Source organism: Felis catus, chromosome D2 (assembly GCF_018350175.1).
Source record: "Felis catus isolate Fca126 chromosome D2, F.catus_Fca126_mat1.0, whole genome shotgun sequence".
NCBI lineage: Eukaryota > Metazoa > Chordata > Mammalia > Carnivora > Felidae > Felis > Felis catus.
The window spans coordinates 38,231,864-38,249,895 of record NC_058378.1 but is presented as its reverse complement, the minus strand read 5'-3'; the positions used below and the strand labels follow the sequence as shown (position 1 = coordinate 38,249,895).

The 18,032-nt window shown below is 51.9% G+C and overlaps 1 long non-coding RNA gene across 1 annotated transcript; it reads right to left on the bottom strand.

The window, feature by feature from the left end:
* Positions 1 to 10,098: 10,098 nt before the first annotated feature.
* Positions 10,099 to 17,730, bottom strand: LOC123380812. Its single transcript, XR_006587034.1, has 2 exons — positions 12,362 to 17,730; positions 10,099 to 10,559 (listed from the first exon to the last, which is right to left on the bottom strand). It is a non-coding gene; the product is annotated as an uncharacterized LOC123380812 (long non-coding RNA).
* Positions 17,731 to 18,032: the final 302 nt, after the last annotated feature.

Sequence of the window (18,032 nt, the reverse complement as noted above, 5' to 3'; positions counted from 1 at the left end):
GGTTTGCAAGGTAACATTTTGGTTTAAAATGAGCTTTGTTCAGCAAATCTCACACCCTGAACTTCCCTGCTCCTGCCCAGACCTCCTGAATTTCTGAATTCCTCCACCACCCCCCAACAATTGCACGGAGACATAAATAAGTGAATTGAAAGAATCAGCTGTTTCATGTTGAGGGACAGTCACCCCATCTCCCATCCTACCGTCAGTAAGCTTCAAGGAGGCAGGGATCATACCTTACTCCAATTATGTAGCAGTTAGTAAGACTAACGAATCATCAATATGTGTTCCTAAATTCCGTGAACATGTGATGGGTGATTAAGACTGATGGGGGAGGAGAGAGCCTGGGTGGCTCCATCGGTTAAGGGTCCAACTGAGGCTCAGGTCACGATCTCACAGTTCGTGACTTCAAGCCCTGCATCAGGTTCCATGCTGTCTTACCCTTCCCCTGCTCCCTCCCTCTCTCTCAAAATAAATAAATTTTTAAAAAAGTTTTTTAATTTAGAGGGAAAAAAGACTGATGGGAGAAAGGCGGTACCATGGCCAGGGTGGGCCATGGGTTTGCTGACCCCATCTCAGGGGTCATCACCCCATGAAGCAGGGCACAAGAACAAGGTATACCTACCCCTGAGATATGCCTTTCTAAGAGGCATCCAGAAGCTCCTGGGGCTGAAGAAAGGAAGGGACAAGCTGAGGCCGAGAGGAGGCAGGTAGCATGGGGACACCTACCAAAAGAAAAACATCTGGGCAGGAAACAGGAGCACGGGGCACTCAGCAGGCCTGGGTCTTGGTTTCTATGGGTCTCAGTTTCCAAACCTATAAAGGGCATTTTTAGTGTGAGACATTGTTTATCATACAAACTGGGAAACTATATTTAGATTTAACCATACGAAACTGCTATCTTGTAGGTCAAAGACAGCTGGCTGCTGGCACTGCCTCTTGATCCAAATTCCAAATAATTACCGCAGGACACCAGGCACAAAGCAGGACAGTCCTGAGCACACTGGGCCGTGCAGTCACCCCATGGCTCGTGACCACACCGACTGTTTCTCCGTACTTACTTGTATTACAAAGTCCCCTCCCGCCCCCAGCCCCTCTGTCATTAGGCTGAGGTATAAAGATTAAGTTAATGGCGGGCGGAGAAAATCAGCTTTGTTGGCAAATTGTCTCTGATATTTATTTTGAACATTAAAACGAATCATTCCGACTAAAGAGGGCTGTAGTGCGCGGCCCATTAAAATGCATGCATTATGTATAACTCTCCCGGCTTCACCTCCAAGTATTATCAGCCTAAAAAGCAAACATGGTTTTTAAAGCCCCTTGTTTACGACATCCCATGACAGCTGATTAATGGCCACAGTTTCCAGATCTGAAAGCTTAGTAACCCAAGCTAGAAAATTCAATCTTATTCTAATATAGGTTGGGGGGAGGGGGGACAGGGGGAGTGCAACCAAATGGGAGCAGAGCACAACTCCTCAAAGGCATCCTCGCTGTGGGCTGTAACCACCATGGCAAGATCAGCTGGGGTTTCTCCGTGGGCACTATATTAGTTTCCTAGGGCTGCCGCAGAAAATGACCACAAACTGGGTGGCTTGACACAGCAGAAGTGCATTCTCCCACAGCTCTGGAGGCCAGAAGTCCAAAACCAATGTGTGGGCAGGGCCATGCTCCCTCCGAAATCTCTAGAGGGAGACTATGCCTTGCCTCTTCCAGCTTCCGGTGGCTTCCAGGGACTCCCAGCATTCCTTAGCTTGTGGCCGCATCCCTCCAGTCTTTGTCTCTGTCTTCACATGGCATGTTTCTGGGTCTTTCTGTCTCTTATGAGGACACTTGTCATTGGATTTAGGGCCCAGTCTAATTTGGTATGATCTCACCTTGAGACCCTTACCTTCACTATCATCTGCAAAGACCCTTATTCTAAAATATCACAATCTGTGGTTCCAGGCAGACCTATCTGTTGTGGAAGGACATGTTTCAACCTGCTACAGGTCTCCGTCCCTCTCCCAGAGTGTCCCCTTTCTCCTTAGGAAGGTTGTAAGACCAACCTGGGCTGGGGATCCTACTGGATCCCTGGAAGCTGTCTGATGTGTCCACAAGCGGTGCTCTCTGACCGGTTCCATGCTGCCACGCCGACCCCCTCCCATGGGTTCCCAACCTGCAGTAGAGAAGTCCCTCTAAAGAGCCCTCCGGGGGTGCCTGAGTGACTCAGTCAGTTGAGCGTCTGACTTCGGCTCAGGTCATGATCTCACGGTTCATGAGTTCGAGCCCCGTTTTGGGCTCTGTGCTGACAGCTCAGAGCCTGGGGCCTTCTTCAGATTCTGTGTCTCCCTCTCTCTCTGCCCCTTCCCCACTCGTGCTCTGTCTCTGTCTCTCAAAAATAAATAAACATTAAAAAAAATTTTTTTTAATTTTAAAGAGCCCTCCTGATCCTGTCACACCTCCTCTTGGTCCTCAGAGGCTCCCCAGGGAGCCCCCCTTGTCATGCTTAGGAGGCACTGCTTGATCTGCCTTCTGACCATCCTGCCGACCCTACTCACAGGATACATCCCTTCTGGGTGGGTTTCGGCCATACCAGGTGATGCTCATCAACGAGTGCTCCTTGGTGCTCCAGCCAGTGCAGCTGGCCTTCCAGCGGTGGATCCAGACCCTCAGGACACAGCACAAGGAGTTTGCCAATAGCCTGGCCCGGCAGCGACAGCAAATCCAAATGCCACAAATGGAAGCCAAAGTCAAGGCCATCCCATCCCCGCCTGCCCTGCCTCTGGCTCCGACGCCCACCCCTGTCATCCCACCAACCACCCACCCTGCAATGTCGCCATTGTTCCCAGATGCCTGCCTAATTCCTGTCTATCCCACAGCGCAGGCCAAGTGCCCCTCCACAGAACCCCCTCCTCCTCTTCCCCGAGTCCCTCGTGTGCCCAGCCTCTGTCCACACTGCTCCTCTCTGTTGACCACTCCTGCTTTTCCTCCTGGGCACACCCTTGGGGCCGCCCTTCTTGCCTGAGTGGGAACGTTTGCTTGATGAGTGTGTTCCTGGAAAGGTTCACGGGGATTAGCATTCCTGCTGGCATCTATGTCAGTCCACCCGGCCTAAGTCCTGATTTATGATGACTTCTTTAATTGGCAATGGCTGACTTTGGGTTGTTGTGTTCCCAGTTCTTGATCATATAATTAAAGATCTGTGAACCAATACACAAATGGGGTGAGATCAGAGGCCTCCTATTTCAGGGACCCTTTGATGTGGGGAAGAGGGTGACTGGCCTCAATCATCCCCTCCATACTAAGTTTATTTTGACAGACTAGAATTTTATTGCTTATAAATTTTCCAAAACGCTCAAAATACAGAACATTGGTCTTGAAAGCTCTTTTCTTATCCAATATCAAAATATTTGATGACCACAATAGATGTCACTTTCCCTGTTTGTTAGAGAGGAAACAGAGGCCCAGAGAAAAGTGTGGGGCCCCAGGTCCCTCCATGAATCAGTGCCAGACCAGGAATGGAGCCCCGGCTTCTGTACCAGGCCATGATTCTGCCTACAGCCTCTGGGTCTTGCTCCTGGGCCTCTGAGAGGGATTGCCCTTGCTGTGGGCAGCAGTCCTCAACAACGTCCCACCTCCCTCCCCTACGGGAGACCCTTTCCTGTCCCGGCGGATGGGGAGAACCTGCCCTCCACCTTCTGAAGGTCAGGAAGGAAGATGAGTGGAACTAGGGATACAAAGCTGAGCTCCTGAGAGGTCTGAGAAGAGACCTCTCTTCTCATGTTGGTGCCGCCCTGCACTCCGTGGAGGCAGTCATTTAACTTAGAAACTGTGAATTTGGGACCGTGGCTGGTGCCACCTCCATTGCCAGGCCCTTGCAGGGAGACCACTGTGCTGAGATCTGAGCAGGGCCACCCTTCCTGGGATGCCCTCTGCATCAAGAACAGCAACTGCCTGCTTTTGATGTCTGTTCTTACCTAGTTGCTCAAGTCTTGATCCTAGCAGTCATCTCACAACATCCACCTTGGAAGTCAGAGTCGGTGGGGGGGGGGGGGGGGGGGGTTGGTTGGAGGGACATTTGCACCCACCCCTGCTGGGCTCTACAGGCCCCAGGCTGTGCATGATTAGGGCATGCTGCGATGCTGGCCAAACCCAGGGCACCTCCATTTGGAGGGCCTCGCACGCAGCCTGCCCTCCAGAAGAACACAAGCATCCAGGCCCTCAGATGGCATGAAATCCAACCTCCCAGCCTGGCGCTCAAGGCTCTACTATTCTCCAATACCAGCCTGGCTTCCAGCAATCCTGGCTAGGCTGTTCCCCATGTCTAAAGTCCCATTCGCCTTTCCTTTATGTATATATCCAAACCCTCTCTCAAATTCCAACCAAGAGTCCCCCTCTACCAGGAAGCTTTCCAAGATTTCTTCAGCCCCCCAAGTCAACTCTCATAAATGGTTACGTAAGGTTCCTACCTCTTCCACTCACTTCATACTTAGAGGTAAGTTTCTTATACTAATTTCATAAGTTATATTTTCACGTGGCATCGTTGTGTGCTTACCTGAGCTGACTTCCCAGGAAGAATGGGCTCTGTTTTCTTAGTCTCTGAGTCCCCAGGGGGTTGCCTACTGCCCATCACAAAGTAGTTTTCAGTACACATTTGATGTTTGTCTCTAATTGGGCAGTCCGCTCTTAGCAATTTAGATTCAAAGGAGGAAGACTGAATTAGTGCCACAACTGGATTCCAGGATATAGAGAAAATGCAGGTTATGCCGTTAGTGTACCACACGTGGTAGACCATGAACATCGGGCTTCTGGCGAAAATTCTGCTCCTCCACCGAGAGAACTCCTGATCAATCCTCAATGCCCAGCTTAAACGTCACCCTCTCTGGAAGTCTCAAGGCAGACACAGATATACCTGGGTTTGAATTGTTAGGGGCTGAAACGTGTCTCCCAAAAAGGTGCAGAAATTCTAGTCCCCAGTACCTGCAAGTGTGACCTTATTTGGAAATAGGGTCTGCAGATAATCAAGCTAAGATGAGGTCTTTGGGATGGGCCATACTCCCATATGATGGGGAAATGTGGACACAGATGGACACCCACAGAGGGTAGCCTATATGAAGACACAACAGGAATGCTACCTGCAAGCCAAGGAGTGCCCGAGCTCACCAAAAGCTAGGAGACAGGCAGTTTCTCTCTCCTGGCCCCCAGAAGGGACCAATTCTGCCGATGACAAAAATGTATTGTCTCACAGCTTTGATTTCAGACCTCCAGCCTCCAGACTATGAAAGAATACATTTCTGTTGTGTAAACTGCCCAGTCTGCAGTGGTTTGATATGGCAGCCTTTGCAAGCTCACACAAATTCTGATTCTGCCTCTTTCCAGCTGGTTGGCCTCAGGCAAGGTCGTTAAACCTCAGCCTCAGTGTCTTCCTCTTTATTTTTTTTATTGAAGTCTATACTTTTATTTTTATTTTTTTTAACTTTTATCATTTTTTTAACTTACATCCAAGTTAGTTAGCATATAGTGCAACAGTGATTTCAGGAGTAGATTCCTTAGTGCCCCTTACTCATTTAGCCCATCCCCTCTCCCACAACCCCTCCAGTAACCCTCTGTTTGTTCTCCATATTTAAGAGTCTCATGTTTTTCCCCCTCCCTGTTTTTATATTCTTTTTGCTTCCCTTTCCTTGTGTTCACCTGTTCTGTGTCTTAAAGTCCTCATATGAGTGAAGTCATATGATATTTGTCTTTCTCTGACTGACTAATTTCACTTAGCATAATACCATCTAGTTCCATCCATGTAGTTGCAAATGGCAAGGTTTCATTCTTTTTGATTGCCGAGTAATACTCCATTGTGTGTGTGTGTATATGTGTGTGTGTGTGTGTGTGTGTGTATATATACATATATATATATATATATATATGTATATATATACCACATCTTCTTTATCCATTCATCCATTGGTGGACAGACATTTGGGCTCCTTCCATACTTTGGCTATTGTTGAAAGTGCTGCTATAAACATTGGAGTGCATGTGCCCTTTGAAACAGCACACCTGTATCCCTTGGATAAATGCCTAGTAGTGCAATTGCTGGGTCATAGGGTAGTTCTATTTTTAGTTATTTGAGGAACCTCCATATTTTTTTCCAGAGTGGCTGCACTAGCTTGCATTCCCACCAGCAGTGCAAAAGAGATCCTCTTTCTCCACATCCTTACCAACATCTGTTGTTGCCTGAGTTGTTAACATTAGCCATTCTGCCTGGTGTGAGGTGGTATCTCATTATGGTTTTGATTTGTGTTTCTCTGATGATGAGTGATGTTGAGCATTTTTTCAGGTGTCGGTTGGCCATCTGGATGTTTTCTCTGGAGAAGTGTCTGTTCATGTCTTTTGCCCATTTCTTCCCTGGATTATTTGTTTTTGGGGTGTTAAGTTTGATAAGTTCTTTATAGATTTTGGATACTAACCCTTTATCTGATATGTCGTTTGCAAATATCTTCTCCCATTCCGTCAGTTGCCTTTTAGTTTTGCAGATTGTTTCCTTCGCTGTGCAGAAAGTATCTTCCTCTTTAGAATGGGAACACCAATGAACTGCAAACCCCTTTCTCTCTCCCATCCTCATACCACCAGCCTACTTTCCAGTGGTCCTACAGGTAAGCGTGGCCTGGTAGCCTGGGGACTGTGGGTGGTGGGGGTGGTATGCCCCAGCCCACCCAGAAATTCCTCCTGCAGTCCTCCACACTTGCTCCCCTCCACTTTTGCCAGCAGACAATGGTGGGGCCTTGGGAGGTGACAAAGCCACAGACCAAAAGAACCTTAGTCCCTGCTTGACTGCCAGGAGGCACCTTGGAACGTGCATTAAATATGCACTGCAGGAAATGTTGAGGCTATTCACAAATGCAGTTACCTTAGTCTGACTCATAGAAAGACTGACCACGGGGAGCCTGGGTGATTCAGTCGGTTAAGTATCTGACTTGATTTTGGCTCAGGTCATGATCTTACAATAGTGAGATCAAACCCTGTGTCGGGGTCTGGGCTGAGCATGGAGTCTGCTTGGGTTTCTCTCTCTGCCCCTCCCCCATTCACTCTCACTCATTCTCTCTCAAAATAAACTAATTAAAAAAAAAAAGACTGGTCACATAATACTTCATGAGGATCAGAAATACTGTGGTAGGACGTTAACAGTAAGTTTTTCCTAGCATTACTACTCCCTCAAACTGCCCCACCACCTAACAGAGCCTGGCATAAGTAAGGAAACAAATAAGAAAAAAAAAAAAAACCACGGAATTGTTTCAGGTGAAGACCACTGATACCAAGAGTCCTTCGCTCTAGCTCTGCCCCAACCTTAGGCAGAAGGCTTAATACCCTGGGCCTCAGTGTCCTTGCTTGTAAAATGAAGCATTAAGCCAGGTTTTTTAACTGCACATAAGCTACAGCTCACTAATCAACGAAGGCTTGCTTTGCTCCTCATCAAAGACTCTGCCTCAGAATCCTTCCTAACACAGAGACCTAGACAGACCCTCCAGATGGCATACATTAGCCATCCCTGACTCACCTGTGATGTGACCGTGGCACTGACCTATCTGTTCTGAGGATAAGAACCTCAGTCCCCAAACTCAAGCTTACAGGAAAAAAAATCACATTTAACCTCTTCTACAAATCATTTTCATTTTGAATTCTGGAGCCCTGAACCTGCTGGCTAGAAATGTGATCCCAGTCATTCATGGCCAGGAGCTCTTCCTCCCAGGCAAACATTTTACAGAGGTCCCTGCGTCTTACACAACATGTTGGCTTGGGGAACACCTGCAGATACAGCCCCTGACCCCAGCCTCAGTCCCTTTAGCTGTCTGGCACTCTGCCTCTGTCGCCCTCTGGGGTTGGAACCCCCAGCCATTCCTCCAGGGGCCTCTGCAGGGAGAAGTTGTAAAACCAGCAGCCACCCTTTACTCTGGTCTGGAGACACCTCCGGGGAACTGGGGGGCTCCCTTCCTTCCTCTCCCTGTTTCCCTTGGGACCCTCCCACCCTCCTTCTTCCTCCTCCCACCTCCCAACACCACTGCCTCAAGGTGGCTTTAGAAAGGAAAGCCTGACGTCACTGTCTTCCAGACAATTTCTCTCTCCCCCCTGCCACAGCGACTCCTGAAGGCAAAAAGCCCAGAGCTGCTACCTGATCTGGAGAGAGTGACAAAATATATATCTGGGACACGACACAGCCTCAGAAAATCTGAGAAACCTGGTTCTGGCGAAGGACTCCCTCTAGGACACGTGGGCGCTGGGAAAGCACGGGCATCTAAGTCCACTCTGCAGGCTGGCCTCACCGTCCCCCACAGGTGGTTTGGGCAGAGTCTGCCCTGAGCTTGAACTTCCCCCCAAAACACCACCGAGGGGCGGACAGCATGTGGGCATGCTTTGTGCCATAAACCCTGGTGTCACAGCTCAAGGGGCGTCCCACTCAGGGGGGGACATGAGTCATGGTCATTTTATAATAGATGCCAATGTTTGTAGGCGATTCACCTCCTTCATAAATACCACTCGCTCCCATTCTGACACGTTCTCCTGCGAGCGAGCAAAAGGGTTCGCAGCGTTTTACAGCCACTCATATGAAAATTCCACAGGACCCAGGGACAAAGTCGAGAGTCTCCAGGGCCCATGTACATTCTAAATGTGTCCATGGACTGGAGGGCACACATCTATCATAGGAGACGACCACCACTCTGCTCCAGGCCACAGGCCATTTGCCAGAGGGACTTCCCATTTTTGCCAGAGAAGGCAAAAAAAGCGTTTTTTAACATGCAACTGCCTTTTAAATTGTTGGCTGGCTCAGAGTATTTTTTAATGCTGTGAGCCAGACAAAATCTAGTTGGGGTTGGGTTTGCCCCCTGCGTTGTTTTGATGGGCTCTGTCAGGACTGAGGGAGCACCTGGTCCCCGTGAAGCCCCAGCCCCGGCAGGGAGCTGGGCTGCTGGTTTGGTGCTGTGAATGTGGGCACTGGTGCATGGGGAAGACTGGAAGGCTTAGGAGAGTGGAGCGTAGGGTTCTTTAAGATGCTAGGTAAATGTCACCTCCTCCTAGAAGCCTCCCTGCAGTCCCCACACCCACATCGTCTTTAACCAGGGGTCACTGAGCACGCCTAGGACAGTATGAATGAACAAATGACAATGAGTGAATGAAGAAACTCGAAGCGGAGCATCTGCTAAAGGCGAGAGCTCCGCTCACCCTCTGCACGCCGGATCCTGATTGCGGTGGGCACTGCGCACGCCGGTGCGGTGAGGCAGGTGGGACCAGGCCTGGTGGCGGCCAAGCCACTTCCCACCCCTTTGTACAGAACGACCTCCCTGGGAGGTGAAGGTAAAGAGCACAGTTCTACCCACTTGACCAGCCCCCATCCCACGTGGACCCTGGCAGGGCCCAGGGGCCGGCATGACAAGGCCGTGCAGCCGCCTCTTCTCCCCGTCTGGAGCAGCGACGCAGGGATGGCACATGGCCCACCATCCAACCGAATGCTAATGTCCCCTCGCCTCCACTCAGCCTTGCGGACAAATGTCACCCCCCGGTGTCAAGTGTCCTAAAGCTCTGTGCCTCAGCTCTCTCGTCTGCCGACTGGGGATGATAGAGATAGATCAACTGAGGCCAGGAGTGCCCAGCACATCATCTGATTCTGCTGACCTGGTGTTTGCAGCCTCCCAGTGCTACCGGGCCACTCTCTTCCACCCCTCCTCACATTCCGGAGCACCCCGTCTTAGGTGGCCTCTGTGTGCTCCCTGTGGGTCAGTCGGTCTTGCCCCCACCCGCAATTCCGTGGCTGTTCCCACAGTCGCCCCTCACCCTACTCGCATCTCCATGTTGTTCACTATCGCAGGCCACCACAGGACGCAGCAGCACCCCACAAAGATTCACTGATGGGCCAGACTCCCCGGATTCCACACTTAGGACAAGATTTCTTGATTTCTGATTGAGTAGGCCTGAGTAGAGCTGAGGAGTGTGCATCCCCAACAGGCTCCCGGGTGATCCCGATGTGGCTGGCCTAAGTTAGGGCTCGTGGGACAGACGGGCCCAAAAACTGTGCAGTAATCAGACAAGGATGCAAACTCAGGATGGATGACAATGAAGGAAACCAAATGGCTGAGACAGAGTGACAGGGAGAGCACTTACTGCCCACAGGCCAATCAGCAAGGGTGACGGAAGAAGAATGAGCCATGCCACGGGGCGACAAAGCATTTCAGGAGGAGGGAACAGCATATACAAAGGCCTGGGGTAGGAAGAGCGGGGGCCTTCAATGGCCGGGGAGATCGGGGACTGGAACACAGTAAGTGAGGAGAAGACTGGGGTCAGCGCAGGAAGGTAGCTGGGCATAAGGCTGTCTGGCTGGACGTCACTTCCCAGCTTCCCTTGCACATGAGTAGGTTCTGGAATGTGGGTGAAAGAGACGTGTGCCACGTCCAGTCTGGCACCGCCTGTCTGGGCCTCAGCTACTTCATTATCAGGAGAGTCAGACAGGGGGATCTGGAGCGCTGCGTGCCTCTAGCACTCCTCCTGCAGTCCTTGCACAAGCTTCACACCCACCTTGGACCACAGCAGGGGAGCATGAGCTGCGGAGCAAGAAACAAAAGCTGAGGGAGCCTGGGCTGCTGACTCCAGCCCTGGGCTGCCCCACAGCAGACTCCTCGGTGTGAAAGAAAACCAAGCTTCTATCTTGGCTTGGCATCTGAATTGTATCCCTCCAGCCACAGTATCACTCCAGCCCTCGGCCCCCCGCCCACTTCATCTTGCTGTTTTTGCCTTCACCTTCCATCTAGTAAATGTTTGAGATTACTGTGACTTTGAGAGTTCTCTCAATGACTGGTATTGCACATGGCAGAAAACCTAGGTGACCGATATGTTGGCAAACTTTTGGTACTTCGGGAGGGCTTTACGCACAGGGGGCTGAGAGCAATGATGTGGGGCCACGAGGCTACACCACGGGCAGGGTCATCTTTCCCCATTTCATCAGTGCAGGGCTTCTCAATCTCAGCCTTTGTCATCTGGGGTGATTAGTCCCTGCTGTGGGGGCCACCCTGAGCATCGTAGAATGCTTAGCAGGCTCCCTGGCCGCTACCCACTAACTGCCAGTAGTACCTCCCTGTTTGTAACAATCAAATATGTCTCCAGACATTGTCACACGTCCCCTGGGGGGCCAAAATGCCCCAGGGTTGAGGCCCGCTGCTCTGGAGTAGCAGTTCTCTCCCTTGGTTGCACAATGAAATCACTTGGGGAGCTTTAAAAACTATACACTCATGCCTGGGACTCCCCCCTCCCCCTGCCCCTGAGACACTGACTTAATTGGTCAAGGGTGGAGCCTGGGCATGGGGATTTGTAACCCCTCCCCAGGGTGTTCCAATCGACAGCCAGGGCAGAGAACCACACTCTGACTCTCACTGGGATGCCAGCAGTCAGGGTGATGGGAGAGAAGGCAGAAATGGGGCAGGGGGGGTGGGGAGGCGGGACTGTGATGTGCTGCACTGGAAAAGAGAGTCGGTTCTGCAAGCTAGGGATGCCATGTGCCTGTGAGAGCCGGGACAGGGACAGGCGATAACCCGCACCCAGGGTGTTAGCCTACGTTAGGACACAAAGTGTTCTAAGATTGTGTACAACGACTGGTCTCTGCCTTGCTTCAGTTAACCCATGTCGCAGATGAACCAGAGTCAAGCCAACAGGACAGGGGTTCTGGTTAAAGTAATCAGCTTGGCCCTGCTGAGACCGTTTCTCCACCTTTGAAACAAGGGGCGAAGCAAGAGTGAGGTGACATCCCAGGTCTTCCTGGGCTTGTCCTTCTGAAGCTCTTAGTAAGTGAAGGCACTTTGACTAGTCCCTTGACTAGTCCCCGAAACGAGTCCAGCGTGGCCCACTCTTCAGCTGCCGGAAGCCCTCCCCCATTTGGTCTCTAGTGTCTTCAAGACTTACGGGCAGGTGACACAGTAATCAAGGTGAGAATGGTATGGAAGACAGTGTTCCCAGCCAGAGTTGACCAGGAGTCCATGGTTTGGCCGGTATCTGCCCAGCGCACGGACCACAGATCCTAGGACCCACAGGCTAAGTGTGGCCCGGAGGCAAGTAAAGAAATTGGGTTGTGCCCCTGTTCTCATGGAATCACAGCGTCCTAGAGCCAGATGACCCGATCCTATAGATGCAGGAGCACGGAGCATCCGATGCTGAGCTGCCTGCATCCAGATCACCTGGGAGCCTATTAAAGAGAGTCCCTGGCCTCGCCCCCAGAAATTTTGAACCTATAGGCCTGGAGTGATGCCCAGGAATCTGATTTTCAAACTCTCCGGGTGCTTCTGATACAAGGTTTAGGAAGACCCAAACCCTAATACACCCTTCCCAAAGAAAACAAATTGGGGCCTCAACATACCCAGGGTGTTGGCAGCCTGTGCTCGGGCCCCTCTTGGCCTGCACGGACCTCCGTACAGCACAGCATCTTCTTTTCCCTGCATATAACAGCCCCTCTCTGTTGGTAAGGACTATGTCATCATCTTGACATCTTGACTTGGCTCTGAGAGCACAAGCGACTTGCCCAGCAAAGTAGATGCAGAGTCGGGAAGCTGGTCCTCCTTTCTCCCAGGTCAGCCCATCGCAGTGCAACCAGCGGCGTTAGAGCACCTGCTCGGCGCCCAGGCCCGAGGCCGCCCAGCCGGCTCCCAAGCGCGGGAGGCTGTTTATGCAGGCTGACAGCTCTGATCCGCCAAAGGCGCCTGCTTCCAGCTCAGCCTCTAATAATAGCTCTTCCTCGGAATCCCTCCCGTCTTGGTGGGAGCGGAATATTTAGACATATCAAAGATTCTTTCCCCTTCTTTCATCGAGCCAACAGTGATATGAAAGGAGTACAATGAAAAGACGGGTCTCTATGACAAGCTTCAGAGAGCAGCCAATTCCCTGACATCCCTCAAGACTCCAATTGACTCCGCGCTTCTCAGATGGGAGTCAGTGCGGTTACATAATAATAACACCTTCCATCTCTATGGCGCTATTGTGGGCCTTTTGCCAAAGTGCTTTCACAGGCATTAGCTTTTGAGCCCACAAAGTATCCGGGAGGTGGGCAGGGCAGGGATCCTTCTCCGATTACAAATAAGAAAATTGCTGTGTGGAGGGGTTAAATGACTTGCCTAAGGTCATACAGCAAGTTAGTCGCTAAGCATGGAGTCCCTGGGGGTCTGGAGAGCACAGAATTCTAAATGGCCTTCCCTGAAAGGCAACAGAAGGGCCTTCGCTGGCGGGTGGGCCCCGCCTGCCCCCACCTCTTCCGTCGCCCACATTCCCTCCCTACCTGCACTCTAGTTCCACGAGATTCCTCTCAGTGCCTCCAAACCCACCGTTCTTTTAACACTTCTGTGTCTGTGCACATTCTGTCCCCTCCACCCGGCATACCCCTTCCCACTTCCTCTCCCCCATCCTTAGAACCAGCTCCTTCTTGTCCTCCTGCCTCTACCTCCAGCACCCCTGCCTCCTCCAGGGAGCCTCCTCTGATGCCCACCTGGCAGAGCCGGGTGACTCTTCTCTGTGCATACACCCTCTGTCCCGTGTTGTGCTGCATTATAATTAGCAACCTTAGCATCTCTGGCACCAAACTGTGAGCCCCCGTATTAGTCCACTCGGGCTGACTTCACAAAGTACCACCACCGGAGTGGCTTCACTAAGAGGAATTTATTTTCTCACAGTTCTGAAGGCTAGAAGTCCAAGATCAAGGTTCAGTCAGGGCTGGTTTCTGGTGAGAGCTTTCTTCCCGGCTTGCAGGTGTCCACATTCCTGCTTCTCACGTGGCCTCTCCTCTGAGTGCTCTCAGGGAGGGAGAGGTCTCTGGTGTCTGTGCCTCTTTTTATAAAGACACCAGTCATAACGTCCTATCGGATTAGGGCCCCGGGTTTATAGCCTCATTTAACCTTAATTACCATCTTAAAGGCCCCATCCAAATACAGTCACTTTGGGGGTTAGGGCTTCCACATATGAACTTGGGGAGACACAATTCAGCCCATTACACCCCTCAAGGACAACAAGCAGGTCTGGCTCTCTTTCAAGGAGACGGTATGTAGCCAGGCCTGTCCCACAGCAGGGTTGGACAAATGTCCCATGCAAGAATCCCTTTTACAAGTCCCAGGCACTTCACCCTCCACCTGCTCATCCGCCAAGGACAGGAAGCTCACCATTCATTCTTAGATAAGGAGATACCAAGTTCAGAGTCCTAACACCTGTCTACAAAGCCCAGAGGTTCCTACTGAAGTTGTCAAAAGAACCCATCCCTCATTCCCATTATTTGAAAATAATATCATGCTTCCCCTCAGTCTTGGCTTTTCTAGGCTCCTCACCCCTAGCCACCCAGCTGCTTAGAAAGTATTTACCCCAGTCATCCTCCCTTCCCTCTCCCAGATCAGTGTGCAGGGCTCAGAAAGAACCAGACAGAATCACCACCACACTGGAGCCCCTTCCTCCTCAGTGCCGAGAATAGACTGCAGCCCCTCTTTGACTCTCAAAGGTTAAGGCGAGGCCTTGGGGATGACCTGTTCCCTTGTTCAGTGACTGCCTGGTGCACAGAGGCCGCCTCCTCCAGGAAGTGCTCCTGATTCCCTCTTCAATGCTCCCAGGACACCAGCACTCCCTTCTCATGTGTATAGCACATGCCCTACTCTAGTGTACGTTTTTCCGATCACCTCCTCCGCCACAGAAGGGTAGAATGTATGTCACTTTCATCTCTCTGCCTCCAGCACCCGACCCAGGTGAGAGGTGTCTGTGACCATGCTCCGGGAACCACGCTGCCGCACACAGGACCTCACCACTTACCCGCTGCTGAATTTTAACAAACACTCCAAGAGATAATGGTTAATTTCACAGAGCCGTGAGTGGAGGCTGTTAAAATGTTAATATTATTTAAATTGTTTTACATTTTCGACAGTTTGAGCTGCAAATATAAATGTTTTCCATGCTTTCCACAGAGCTGAGCTCACAAAAATGATTGATGAGGCGCCCAATGTGGAATTTCCCACTTGAAATTAAGAAGTGCAACATGAGTAGGATGAGAAAAATACTCCCCACCATGTGAGGTACCCCGGTGGATCTGCCGACCAAACTCCCTGGCTTACGGCCTGGACCAGGTCATTTGTCCCTCTGGTCCACAGTGGCCACGTGGCCCTAGGCTCTGGCTTCACCTCTCTGGACCTAATGTTCTCATCTGGAGATGGGGATATCTACCAACAAGCCTTTCTAAACGTTCCACGGTAAACTTGCATTTAGGGGCTCTGGGTATTTCCTGTGCAACGTGTCGCCTAGGCTCACTGCAGTGGTTGAGAAGGTACCATTTTATACCCATTTCACACACCATATGCACCATCACGTACCCAGAATTGGGGGCGCCTGGCTGACTTTAAAGTAAGATTTTTCTTGACTTGACTTGACTTGACTTGACTTGACTTGACTGGCTGACATATTAAGTAAGATTCAAAGTGCCTGCCTCACAGTAGTGATAACTACTAAATGGTCGTTTGCTCCCCTCCCCACGCCCCACCTCCCTTCTACCGCACTCCAGTATTCCAAACCCTCTGGGTGAGACAGCTCCCTCCCTGGGCCTCTGCTTCACCACACTGGTAAATCTCAGTGTCTGCTAACTGGTGAGAGCCCAGCCTCAGCAGGCCAGCCTTGCGGCAGGGTGGCGAAACGCACGCTTTGTGTCTCCCTCTTTTCCTCTCCCGTGGATCCAGGCCTCAGGCCTCCTGACTGCAGAGCCCAGGCCCGTCAGCCCCACCTCCCGGTGTCAGAGAGGCTTCCAGCCTGGCCCTGGCCTTGTGCCCAGTGGGGGATACCTAAGCTCTCTGCTCAGTCCCTAACTATCCTCTTTGGGGCCCACCACGGGGCCAGTGCTGCACAAGCATTATCCCCAAGGCCTGTCTCCACAAGTTCTCAGCAAAGCAGGTACTATTACCCCTGTGTTGCGTGTGAACAGACTGAGGCTTGGAGAGGCCAAGCCCAAGGACACATAGCTCGTGAGCAGTAGGGTCAGGTTTTAAATCTAGGTGTTCAAACTTCAAAAACCACACTGCTTCCTCCTGTAGGGATGCTGCCTGGATCTGAACCCCTGATCCATGCCATACCTTCCGGGCCTCGTCTTAGCCTTAATAGGCATCATTCAATCATTCATCACATCATTCATTCCTGTATGCAGGGCCTGTTCCAGAACAGGCCCCGTGCTAAACCCTGGAAGAACGGGGGTCAGGCGGACACACTCACTGCCTCCCTGGAGCTGACGGTCAGTAGAGGGTGACAAGCAGGGAAGCAACCGGGGACAGTGCGGTTTGTGCCATAATGGAGGGACGCACATAAAAGGGTCCCCTAAGCCCAGCCTGGCATACCAGGGAAGCCTCCCTGGAAGAACTCACATCTAAGTTGGGGTCTGAGTGATCAGCCGGAGTTAGCCAGGTGAGGTATGAGATGGTGTCCCTGCTGAGAGCAAAGCGGGAGCAGACGCACCAGCTCGAGCAAGGAGGCACCAGGCAGGGGTGAGGGGCAAGAGGGGCCTGGAGAGGGGAGGAGCCCTGGAAGGCAGGCCAGACGAGGGCATGTGGGCCTTACCCCAAGTTAAGCAGAGGAGTGAGCAAGCAGATGCGGGCTTCTGAACAGTCCCTTTGGCTACAGTGGGGACAGGAAACAGGACACCGGCAAGACATTCAGGAGCTAGAGCAGTCCCCTGTGAGCAGGCTGTGACAGGAAAGGGGGATGGATTAGGGATTGCAGAACAGTTCGCAGGGAGAGCTAAGAGACTGGACACTGAGGGGGTGGGACATGCCAGAAGGAGCCAGGTTCTGGCTGGAGTAACTGGTTACGGGGAGCGACTGGCTGGAGTAACTGGTTAGAGGGAGTGGACACCTGTCCTGTGACCCCTTCTGTCCTGGAGCCCCCAGACCTGCCCTGGCCAGGGCCATCCTCCCCTGGGAACTGTGACCACCAAGTGCACTGGGACCCTCAGGCTCCACCTCCACCTCCCTGCTGAGCACCTCTCCTCCCCCCCCCCATCCCAGAACGGAGAAGGGATGAGGGGAGTCCTGGTCTCACACACCTGAGCTCAGTGTGGCTCTAGCACCTTCAGGGTGACTGTCGGCCAGTGACCAAACTTTCCTGAACGCCGGGCTCTGCATCTATCAAATGGCAATGATAACTACCTGTCGTAGTTACAGGGTTCAATGAGATAAGACACGTAAGGTGTTTAGGTCTGCCCGGAACACACCAGGCATTCAATAAGTGGTAGTCTTGTGATTATTAGGACTCAGCCAACCCTGCAGCTCTTTCTCAGACCCTTGTTCAGGGGAAGGAGGCAGCCCCTGGGCGCAGGGCATGGCCAATGCTGTCCCCTCTCCTGCCCTCTGCTTCCCGAGTGCCGGCGAACAGGGGCCGAGGCCCCCTCTCTGGGAGTAGGTCAGGAAGGCAGGCGGCGGGGGGTGGCCGTGATGGATGGCTTTCGGCAGTTCTACGATGCGTCAAATGTTTAATGGAAGTCAGCGGAGTGAGCCAGCCCTTCCCGCACCGTGGGGCGCGGGTTTGGGGGCCCTCTTCTCCCGCCTTGCTGATGTTCCCTGACGTTCTGGGAGTGTGGAAGGCACTTAGGTGCTTTGGCGAGAAGGAAGAGAATACCAAATGAAGCTGAGACCTCTTTTCCTCATCTCTGACAAGGACACGTTCTTTCAGGGAAGGAGAGGGAAGTGAGCCAAGCACCTTCAAAGGCAAGAAGGCAGAAAGGAGTTCCAGCTCCCAACGGCCCCCCCCCACCCCCCCGGGCTCACCTCTTCCTGGCTGTGTGACCTGGGCAAGATGCAAAACCATTCTAGGCCTCAGCTTCTTGGTCTCTAAAATAGGAGAAATACAAATAATCCCTACTTTGTAGGGCTGTTGTAAGATTTCATAGGGAAATACACACATGCAAAGAGCTAGAACAGTGCCTGGCACACAGTAGGTGCTCAATCAGAGCTGGCTGTAAGAACAGGGGAAAGAAACAGGTATGAGGCCCTCTGGGCTGCTGTCCTGCCCTACTGCTGACCTGCTGTGGG